Raw genomic sequence first — 12,602 nt, forward strand, 5'->3', positions numbered from 1 at the left:
ATGAAGGACCTTTAGTCCTTACCTTGTCTTTCTTTCTTCTTGTTGCTTTGTTCCTTTTCAGTCACCGTTTGGTGCCTTTCCTTGGCTAGCTCTTCTGTTTGTATGCTCAGTCCCATAAACTATTTTGGTTTTTCATTGACATTAATAATCTTATATTATCTTATCTTATCTCACATCTTTGATGTGTAATACTTCATAGGGCATGCTAGATATTGTACCCACTACATCATATTTTGTTGACTTGAATGGATGTCTCATGAATTTTGGTTGTGGCCTCTTAGTAATATCAACAACTACAGGAATGGCCATTTTGAAAATAACATATTCAAGTTCTAAGAAATGATAAATACCTTTTAGACTTTCACAATTATATTTTTAAATAAACACTCTTGAACATGGTTTGATATACTCTACAAAAACTACAAACGCCCCTAACAATTGTCTTGATTTTTGTTAGATGCTCAAAAAATCACCTTTTTGACTCTAAAAGTTCTCATGAAATGCATGAATTACAAAATGAGGCTCAAACAACCTTTTATCTACCTTCGTACACTTGCACTAAATACTCCACTAGTTGAAAATAACATTACACTATTCAACTTTAAGAATCTTGCTTTTAATACTATGAAACTTCATGTGAATCAATAAAACTTCACAACACACTTCAAATATTATAATTCATATGAGTATCCCAATTAATCTTACCACACTCAATTCTAGGGGGTCCAAATATTTATCTGACAATGTTTAATCCCCCTAAGCCAAAGATATGATTAGTTAGCTAATGAGTTCTCCACACTCAGTGAGGATGCAAATCTTCTTGATGATTTACCATCACACTTTTCCACCCACACTTGATTAATCTTAGGTCTCTTCCATTGTTGAAATATTCTTGCCCATTTGATCATTTCAGTAGTCAATTAGTTGGTTGGCTTTGTCATTTCTTGACCTAAAAAAAATTGTACTATGTCCAATCTTGTGAATGTGAAAATATGTCATTTTAATTGATCTCCAAGGTACAATATTACCTCTATTTATTCTTAAGTTGTAGTTAATGGTCATATGACCATAATTATGACAATGTGAACATTTAACATTTCACTAGTTCTTATTAGATAAGGAACTTTTCTAGTTCACATATGGCTTGTAATTGTTCACTCTTGTCTTGCGCTTATTATCTCTATGACCATATTTGTTGCAATTATAACAATAACCATTCAAAGTACTAGATCTATTTCTATAAAAAATTGTAGTATGTCCCATCTCATGAAAAATAGAACACAAAGGAGTGCTAGGTCTGCTTCTCCACATATTAGTAGTATGTCTCACCTTATGAAAATTAAAGAACATGGATTATAAGATTTATTACCATGACTCCTTTTTGTTACCTTTGGTGCAAACGTAGTATCTTGCTTGTCCTTTTCGGTTCTTAAGACTCGCCCACTTCATAACTAGTATAGCTAGTATATCCTAGTCCATATATCTCTCCATTCACTCTCTTAATCAAAATTTTCTCATCAAGCTTTACAAAACTTCCATTGAATTTGTTCAATAAATCATTTGCAATCTTCAACTCACATTTTAGTTTCTCACTTTATTTTTTCAAATATTCATTTTCCATCAGAAGTTCTTACTTCTCTTCATTTGTTTCATATAGATGTGCATACAATGTAACAACCTCTTGTTTGGACTTGAAAATCTCATCTACCTTATCTTTTAAGGCTTCTTCTGTATCTATTTTTGCTTCCATATGTTGACCCATTTTTATGGACAAAGCTTCCAAATCTCTCTTTATATTCTTCTCTTCTAGATTCACAAACTCATTCTCCAAGGATAACTTCCAAGGCTTCAAATTCCTTAGATTTATTATTGCTATACTATGTTGGTGGTTCAACAAGATCTTGTCTCTTGTCCCTTGAATGCTTAAGTTGATCCTTCAACTTCTCAATAAATTCCTCAACATTTGCAAGATACTTCTCAAGTTGTCGTACATATCTCATTAATGTCTACATATCTTCCTTTAAGGATCCTCCTTAATTGTTAGTCTTCTTCAAGGATACTTGGCTCTAATGCCAATTGTTAGTATTATAAGGAACTGAGAGATGGTGGAGAATCAATGCAACAATAGATAATACAATTCTTTTAATCAACTCTCAAATTAACCAACATATAATGGAAACTATAACAAAGAAGTGAAGTAAATTTAACATCAACACCACACAACACAACACCAATCTTTTTTCATGGAAACTCGTGGTTAGAAGGAAAAACCAATGTGGGAATCAACACTCGCAATGTCTAACTACTATAACAATAAGATTTTTCCTATTATGAGCATTAAATCACCCTGTTAGAGGAATACTCAGTTAAGATTGTCTATAGATCTCTAAAAAGCTATTACAAAACTCATGTTAGAAGCTTCTTAATCAAGGGATTGGAACTCCTTCCTAGGGTAACTTGGTTAGAGGATTTAATATTCATACATATTAGGATCCTTCTCACCATATTAGGGGTGGCCTTGTTAAGGGATTTAAACTTACAAGCCTTTTAGGATTCAACAAGTGATGGATCTTGGATCCAACTTCTTGATTATGAGGGTATCCCCTTCCAATGCAAGACATGCCACAAGACTGGACACCTTGCTTCTCATTGCTCCTCTAAAAAACCTAGACAGAAGAAGTCTCCTTCTTGGTGGAAGGATGTTTCAGATAATCATTACATTGTTCGTAAAGCCCCCTCTATTGGGGATGGTGACTCTTCCCAAGACAATTTGGTGGCGGGCACGACTGTTGTCCTAGATGAGGCACTCCTACTGCCCCTCTATTGGTGGCCTCCTCTGTTCCACCCCTGTCTGCCTCTAGCTCTGGTGTTGTTTCCCATCTTGTTGCTCTGTCTCTGGATGGTGATGCCTAGTCTATTGATGTTTTTGTCCTTGCTTCTACCGTGATTATTGCTAATCGTGGTGATGCTGGTTGTGGTGATGATGGCTGCATTGATGCTAGTTGCGGTGATGATGTCAATGCGTGGCAAGAGGCTGCTAGTCTGGTGGAGGATGAATGGACCACATTAAAGGGGAAAAAGGTCAAGCTATCCACTCCTCCTTTTGATATGGCATTACGTTCTTAGAAAACGAGACTGAAAGGGAAAGGTTGATTCCCTTCGTCATTGTCCCGTTTTTGTTTCTCCTGGCTCCTTTGGCCTATTGTTTGTTGTAGTCAGTCATGGTTTGTTTTACCATGGGGTTTTAGGTGCTCGTTAAAAACCTATTTTTGTGGCTGGAGAATATTGTTTATCTACGATGCCACCCCAGTGGCTTGTTCTAGGTTGTTGACCTATTTCCCCTTGGGCCTGTTGTATTGTTGGTTTGGGCTTCATTGTAAAATTTATTTTATGTACGGGGTTTTAGAGCCCTTCAAAACTTGTTTTCCTTAATCAACAACAAGTGATGGTGCTCTAAAAATAACACTCGCTTCTTGACAAATTCATTATTGTTTTGCTGAATGCACTTCTCTCAAATGCTTCTACAACACTCTTAACACTTCTGCTCTACCTTCACCAATCACATTTATGCATCATAACTTGTAACAATACAATTTACATCTCCTTTTCTAGATATTTTTCATGTCATTAAAAACCCTAAAAAGTATTACAAAAGTTAGTCTTCATATCAACTAAAACATGTGTGGAGCAGGTCAATTCATCATTTGAATTCCTTGATGTCAGCTCTAAACTCTTCAATAAGAAATTAGAATGTAACTTTTGCTCCAATCGATTTATCAATTCTATCAAACTTACTATGTTAGTTCCATGTTCCAACTTCTATCACTGGTTCTCTTCCTCATATCTCTTTTTCTACTATGAACTAGTTGATGTGATTCTAGACATAGGTTTATATGATATTGACATTGATTCCACGTGAACGACACAACCTAAAACTATTTTACTATCATCATCATTGATCATCTTTTCTATAACTAACTCTTCTATAACCAATATATTGAATACTTAGTAATTTTGTTTGTTTGATCCAATCTATTGTTGATATAGTTGATCCATCACCTCCAGTATACTTTGTTGCCAACAATGACAACATCACTCTTATACTTCATGCTCTCTAACTCAATCCTCTTCATCATTATACCAACAAAATCTCTACTAAACTCACAAAGGCCTTGCACCAAAGTAGATTTTGTTAAATAATATTACTCTTAATTAACTATAGTGACAAAATAATACATATATGTGAAAGTATTTGGTCTTATATCAAGGCACCACTAAATTTAATGTTTTCATGAAATGTGAATTTTTGATTGTTCTATTGCCAAATAAGGTCTATAAATTCTATAAGCTCTATCATAATAAGACAAACACAAGTGGGTTCTCCATTATATTGAATATCAACTCCACTCTTATAGTATAATAATTGCAACTTGTCTTATATTAATGTATCTTTGGATTGATCCATCAATTTATATAAAATTCATTGGTAAATAAGTTATGTCTAATATTATATAACATTCATTAGTAAATAAGCTATGTCCAATACTATATATTTATGTCTTATTTTATTTTAACTCCTGTGTCGATGGCTTAAACGTCACATAATAAGGCTTGATTCATAGGCTAAGAGTCTTAAATACTCAAACTTGACTTAATCAAGTGTCAACTACATTTTGGATGTGTTCGGAGTTATTTTTCACAATTTTGGAACAGAATCCTTTCAGCATCAAGTTATTGTTAAAAAAAGGTATGCTTAAATAATGTATATTTCATTTAAACTTGACTAAGTGTCAAGTGCATTGTGGATGTGTTCGGAGTTATTTTTCACTATTCTGAAACAAAATCTTTTCAATATCAAGTTATTATTAAAAAAAAGTATGCTTAAATAATGTATATTCATTTAAACTTGACTTAATCAAGTGTCAAGTGCATTTGGATGTGTTCAGAGTTACTTTTCACAATTTTGAAACAAAGTCCTTTCAGCATCCAATTATTATTAAAAAAAAAGGTATGCTTAAATAATGTATCTTGATTTAAATTTGACTTAATCAAGTGTCAAGTGCATTTTGGATGTGTTCGAAATTATTTTTCACAATTTTGAAACAAAATCCTTTCAGCATCAAGTTATTAAAAAAGTATGCCTAAACAATGTATATTCATTTTTCAACTATTATAAAAATGTATGTTTAAATAATATATCCATTTATCAAAATAAAAATAAAATTTTATAAATAGTATCGACTAAAATCTTGTTCCACTGTTTGGTGCAAGTGCTAGTATAGGTAACAAGTCATTTTTCTGATGTTATAGGTGAGTGATAAATGTTAAGAGTACACTTTTGGCTAGTTCTTTGGAATGCTTTTCAGTATTTGCTATGTTACCGTGCAACCATTGCCTCCTCTTCTGTTAGAGGATTTGAAACGTGACATTTTTTCAAACACAACATAATTTCATTTCTTTTTAAAATTTAAATGTATAATATAAAATATTACAAATGAAGCCAATGTAGCCAACCATTTAACTCCAACTTGCACACTGAAATTATTTGCTTCATTAGGTTTGGTAATTGTTGATCTTAGTAACTGTTGATATTTTATTGCTTTATGCCTTGTGCTCTTCCTCAACAACAATCTGAAGAAGTTACAAATTGAAATTTTTCGTTCAATTTGGTAACCGAATCATCAATCCACAGAATTATGAGAGTGTATTTGTAAGAAATGATAATGTTGAGCAAGGAACAAGAAACAATCCAAGTAAGTTAAGTGTGAAACAATGTTACCATAAGATAAGCAAACTCCAAGAGCATACACCAAGATGGTTCAACAATGGAGACAAGGATTTATAAGGGGAAAGCAAAGAAAACCCCTTGTGAGTATTATGAATGAAGGCAAATGCCTAGAGAAGAGAGAGAGAGAGTGTTGGAGCAAAAGTAGCTCAATACAATAACATCAAGTGCTAAGAGTGAAGAAGAAAGAAGGAGGAGCATCTCTTATATAGAGATGAGAGAGGAGTTGTATTTGTAACTCCCATTTCTATGAATGCCACATTCATAATAGGTGTGTGCAAAGTGTCACAATCCTCTTAAGGAGGATAAACTAAATAAAGAAATAAACAAGAGTTGTCCTTACATGTGGAATAAAGGACAAACAATGACATGTCCTCCACATGTGTACAAGAGGACAAACTACATTTAGGGACCCTTGGAATATCCCAATTAATATATCCAAGGAAAGATTAAACCTTTCTAACACCCCCCCTTAATCTTTACTTGGGGAGTTTACATCAACGGGTTGTAAACCCAAATTTTTACAATGGAACTGAAATCTCTCTTTAGAAAGTGGTTTGGTTAAAATATCAGCCACTTGATCTTCTCCTTTACAATAAAGAAGAATAATTTTCTTGTCTTCAACTTGTTCTCGAATGAAGTGATGTTGAAGTGAAATATGTTTGGTTCGTGCATGATAAACTGGATTCTTTGCCAAGACAATAGCACTTTGATTGTCACAATGTATAGGTGTAGGTGATTGTTGAGGTAGACCCAAATCGTCAAGAAGTCTTCTAATCCACAAAGCTTCCTTAGCTGCATTGGTACAACCTTTGTATTCAGCTTCAGTTGAGCATAGGGAAATAGAGTGTTCTTTTTTGCTTTTCCAAGAAATTGGACTTGAACCAACAAAGAAAAAATAACCACAAGTGGATTTCCCATCATTGGGATCTCCACCTAGATCGGAATCAGTATAGCCATGTAAAATAAATTCAGAATTTGCATCATAAAATAATCCCATATTAATAGTTCCTTTAATGTACCTTAAGATGCGTTTAGCAACTTTAAAATGAGTTTGTTGAGGTTTAGACATAAATCGAGAAACTAAACCAACACTATAAGCAATATCAGGTCTAGTAAGAGTTAAATAATTTAAACTTCCTACCAACTGTCTATACAAGGTTTCATCAACAAAAAGAGTATTCATATCATTCATTAATTTAGTTCCTAATTCACATGGAATTGAAACATGGTTAGAGTCATTCATCTTAAATTTTTCTAAAAGATCATAAGCATACTTGCTTTGAGAAACAAAGATACCTTTAGGAGTTTGAAAAATTTGCATACCTAAGAAATAATGTAAGATACCTAAATCTGTCATCTGAAATTTCTGTTTAAGTTGGAATTTGATATCAGAAATCAAAGTGTCTGAATTAGAAGTGAGTATTAGATCATCTACATAAACAATAACAATAATAATGTCATCGATAGTATGTTTAATATACAAATTTGAATCATTCTGACTTCTAGCAAAACCTTGAGAAATAAAGAAAGAATTAATTTTAGAATACCATTCTCTAGGTGATTGTTTAAGACCATAAATAGATTTGTTCAATTTGCAAACCAGATTTTCACTACCTTTCTTAACAAATCCAGGAGGTTGAGCCATATAGATTTCTTCATGTAAATCACCATTTAAGAAGGCACTTTTAACATCCATTTGATGAATGGGCCAATTCAGTTTAGATGCTAAAGCAAGAACTAGTTTGATAGTAGGCATCTTAGCAACAGGAGCAAAAGTTTCATTATAGTCTAATCCTTCAATTTGTGAAAAACCTCTAGCAACTAGTCTAGCCTTAAATTTACTAATTTCATTATTAGTATTCAACTTTGTTTTGTATAACCATTTACATGAAACTAGATTCTTGCCATGAGGTAATTTGACTAAGTCCCAAGTTTGATTAGCAAGTAAAGAATCATATTCCTCTTGCATGGCTTTTTGCCAATGAGGTTGAGAGTTAGCTTGATCAAAAGACTTAGGATCGTTAGAATTCATAATAGTAGTCATCAAAGCATAATTACAATAATTAATCCTTCTATGTTTAATTCCACTAGATCTAGAAATATAATCATCAGCTTCATTGATTAAGTTTTGAGCCCATTTAGGTTTACGTTTAGTTGTAATGGAATTATCACTAGAGGAAGAATCATTAGTAAGTATCATTAGTATCTACTTGAATATCATGAGGTGTAGGTGCAGAAATAATAGGTGGTACTTGATTTGAAGGATTAAGAGGAGGAGTAGGGTTGAGAGAAGGAGGTTGGTCCTCCACCAGCACAATTTTAGTGCCACTAAATTCTGCATCATGTGTAGTAGAGCAATCATGGACTCCATTTTCTGCAATACAAACATCTCTACAAACTTGAACTTTGTTAGTAGTGGAATCATAAACACGATAACCTTTAGTGTTTTCATCATAACCAACAAACAGATAAGGAGATGACTTAGCATCTAATTTATGCCTTTTCTGTTTAGGAGTATGAACATAAGCAATAGAACCAAAAATCCGTAAATGATGTAAATTAGGTTTCCTACCAGACCAAGCCTCTTCTGGAGTGATAAGCTTGAGAGCTTTGGTAGGAGTCCGATTAAGAATATAAGTTGCACAATACATGGCTTCAGCCCAGAATTTATAATGCAGATTCTTAGCATGCAACATGCTTCTAGCCATTTCAACAATGGTCCGATGCTTTCTTTCCGCCACACCATTTTGTTGTGGTGTATAAGGAATAGTAAGCTTGTGTTTAATTCCACATGATTTCAAATAAGAATGAAAAGCATTATTCACATATTCTTTGCCATTATCAGTTCTAAGAATTTTAAGTTTAAAACCAGATTGCCTTTCAACATATAACTGAAATTCAATAAATATATCAAGAACTTAATCCTTGCTATGCAAAAAATAGATCCAAGTTCGTCTAGAAAAATCATCAACAAAGGTAAGTGCATACCGAGAACCTTGGATGGAGGTATTCTCCATGGGGCCCAAAAGATCACTATGGACAAGATGCAACTTATGAGTTGCCCGCCATGATTTTCCACTTGGAAAGGGCTCCCTATGCATCTTACCACTCATACAACCTATACAGGCAATCTTGGAAGGTATAATGTGAGGCAAGCCATCAAACATATTATGCTTTTGCATGAAAGTAATATAATCAGAATTTAAATGTCCAAGTCTTTCATGCCATATATTGAAGTCAATAGAAGTATGTAGTGAATATCGTGAAGTAGCAAATTCATAGAATTTAAACAAATTGTCATTATCCATTTTAGCATGAGCAATCACTTTTAGAGTTTGAGGATCTATGATATAACATGTATCTTTGTAGAATTCAACTTTATAGTCCTGACATAACTGTGAAACAGAAAGCAGATTAGTTTTCAAGTCAGGTACATATAAAACATCATGCAATTTACCATTAGGAATAGTAACATCACCTAGTCCTTCAACTTTACAAGTCTGATTATTAGCTAACTGAATAGGAATGTTAGCAACATCAGGTTGTAAAGAATCAAAGATTTCTTTATGAGAGGTTACATGTTGTGATGCACCACTGTCAACAATCCATTCTAAAGGTCTACAAAGATTAAAGGTACAAGTAAAAGCATGACGAGGATTAAAACTAGTAGAGTTACCTTTTTTATGATTTGAGTTTTGATTATTGGTACCATTATTCATAGGTTTTTTATCATTTTGCTTTTTAAAACAGTTATTGATAATATGACCATCTTTGCCACAATAAGAACAATGAGGTTTGGAATTGGAATGATTCTTGTGATTATTAGTATTACGAGTGTTATTATGATAATTGTTATTATTATTATATTTCGCATGAAATTTATTGTTGGAATTATTTGAATTAGTATTATATTGTTTGTGGTTATTATTATTATAATTAGAACGAGAATTAGTATTTGAATTTCTAGACACAAATGCATGTTCAATTGATTTAGCGGTACCAAACTGAATTAGCTTAGCTTCTTCCTGTCTTAATAAAGTTTGAAAAATAACATAAGTTAACTGAGAAGTTAAAGTAGGAATAGCAAGTTGTGCATGAATATTAGTTATAAACTGTTGAAACTGTCTAGGAAGACACTTTTTAAGAATAAGATGAATTAAACGAATGTCCTCTAATTGAACACCTAAGGCAATAATTTGACTTTTAAGAGAATCAAATTTTAACAGAAATTCATCCATACTTTTAAAATCTGCATACCTGAGATCTTCAAGTTGACCCTGTAACTGTATTTTGCGGTATTCATCTCCACTGTCATACTTGGTTTGCAAGATGGACCATGCATCATGAGCCTTAGAATAGTGAGCAATTAACACATATAAATCTGGAATAATGGAAATACCAATTAACCCTAAAGCTTCTTCATTTTTAGATTTCCAAGTATCTTTCTCGTCTTGGGTAGCCGCTGAACCAGGTTCAAAAGAAGGATCAGTGGCTATTTTGAAGAGGTGTTTAAAACGAAAAATAAATGAAATATGAGTTTTCCAAGAATGATAATTAGAATAATTAAGTTTTATTTCTGCAATTAAGGTTGACATGATTACAAAAAAAAAAAAAAAAATTTAAAAAAAATGCCTTGATTTGAAAATCAAATTAATTAAAAAAATGATGTCTTTATATATATATATATATATATATATATATATATATATATATATATATATATATATATATATATATATATATATATATATATATATGTATGTATGTATATATATATTGTTGTTAAAAATTTAGAGTAAAAAAAATATAAAATGAAAAAAAATTGTTTTGTTTGGTTTTTTTTTATAAATAAACTTTGTTTTTTTTTAAAATAAATCTCCTTTTTTTTAATTAAAAAAAGTCCTTGTAAAAAAGTAACCAAGATTGAAAAAGAAATGTCGGTGAAAAGGGCGGAGTTTTATTGTTTTTTTAAAAAAGTGGTTCAAAGAAGATAAGGATGGAGCCGCTGGTGTGGCTGCGCAGGCGGCGGTTAACGCGTGGCCTGAACGCAGGCTGCGCCTTAGGGTTTACCGCGGGTGTGAAGGGGGCGGCCAGAGTGGTGGTCCTGCGAAAAAAACGAAAAACAAAAAACGACTGGAGTTTACGTGCAGCAGAGAACACAGGGTTTATTGTAGGTTGCGCGCGGCGGCGCTGATAGCGAGCGGCGGTGATGAGGGTGCGTGGCGGCGCTGAGTGCACGCGGCGGCGTGCGGCGGTTTTAATGGTGTGCGGCGACGTTGATGGCTCGCGGCGGTGCGCGGGTGGCGCGACCGCCCACAAAAGTTTAAAGAGGAAGATCCGCGCTATGCGCGATTAAAACATGAAAATATAAGAAATTTAAGCAATTAAAATAATAAGAAATGATACCATGTAAGAGATGATATTTGAACAATAAATTAGAAGTTTTTTTTTTTAAAAGAGAAGGAAAAAAAAAAAATTTTAAAGGAGTAAGAAAATTAGAGACTTATTGAAAACTTTACTCATATAATACTTCTTGTTTTGGCGGCATGCCTTCCAAAACAAGAAAAAAAATTAAAATTTAACAAGAAAACCCTTTGGCGGCAAGCCTTCCAAAGAGGGTTAGTAAAAAAATATGAAACCTGCATACACAAGATATGTTAAAAAAGAGCTAAAATCACAACACAAACTTCTTCTCTCAATAACGTCTCCAAATAAGGTGTGCTCCAATGAATGGCAACCTTCAACACAAAACTTAAAACAAGGATTAGATAGCCAAGCTCTGATACCATGTAAGAAATGATAATGTTGAGCAAGGAACGAGAAACAATCCAAGTAAGTTAAGTGTGAAACAATGTTACCATAAGATAAGCAAACTCCAAAAGCATACACCAAGATGGTTCAACAATGGAGACAATGATTTATAAGGGGAAAGCAAAAAAAAACCCTTGTGAGTATTATGAATGAAGGCAAATGCCTAGAGAAGAGAGAGAGAGAGTGTTGGAGCAAAAGTAGCTCAATACAATAACATCAAGTGCTAAGAGTGAAGAAGAAAGAAGGAAGAGCATCTCTTATATAGAGATGAGAGAGGAGTTGTATTTGTAACTCTCATTTCTATGAATGCCACATTCATAATAGGTGTGTGCAAAGTGTCACAATCCTCTTAAGGAGGATAAACTAAATAAAGAAATAAACAAGAGTTGTCCTTACATGTGGAATAAAGGACAAACAATGACATGTCCTCCACATGTGTACAAGAGGACAAACTACATTTAGGGACCCTTGGAATATCCCAATTAATATATCCAAGGAAAGATTAACCTTTCTAACAGTATTTTTGTTTGAACTTCTACCTCACATATTATTCAATTTTATCTTATTTACTAGCACTTGCACTCGAAGGAGATGAAAGAGGTACTCCAAGCAAATCTATGTAAGATAGTTGCACGTGTGTTGTGTGTGCACGCGCGCGTGTAATGCAAGAGAAAATGCTATAAAAAAAAAAAAGTAATTAAACTTATCAAATTAAATAATAAAAGATTTAGTCGCATACATAATTTGTTCTAAATACAACTATGAAATAATATTAAAAAAGGTATTGACATGTGGAGAAAGTTTGATGAATTTATATTGACATTTTTAAAGCTAAACTACAATGACAATAAAGTTGACGTGTATGAACTGTAGAAACCAATTGTCCTAAGATGCTGCCAATTTTTTTGCATTCATAAGAACTATTCCAGCAAATATGTGCTATCACAATATTTTTCAAAGTCAAGAGTTTAATTGTTCAACATGCTTTTCTCATTCCTGAATT

Source organism: Cupressus sempervirens, chromosome 6, assembly GCF_028749045.1.
Source record: "Cupressus sempervirens isolate cs-2001-9-10 chromosome 6, ASM2874904v1, whole genome shotgun sequence".
NCBI classification, from domain to species: domain Eukaryota; kingdom Viridiplantae; phylum Streptophyta; class Pinopsida; order Cupressales; family Cupressaceae; genus Cupressus; species Cupressus sempervirens.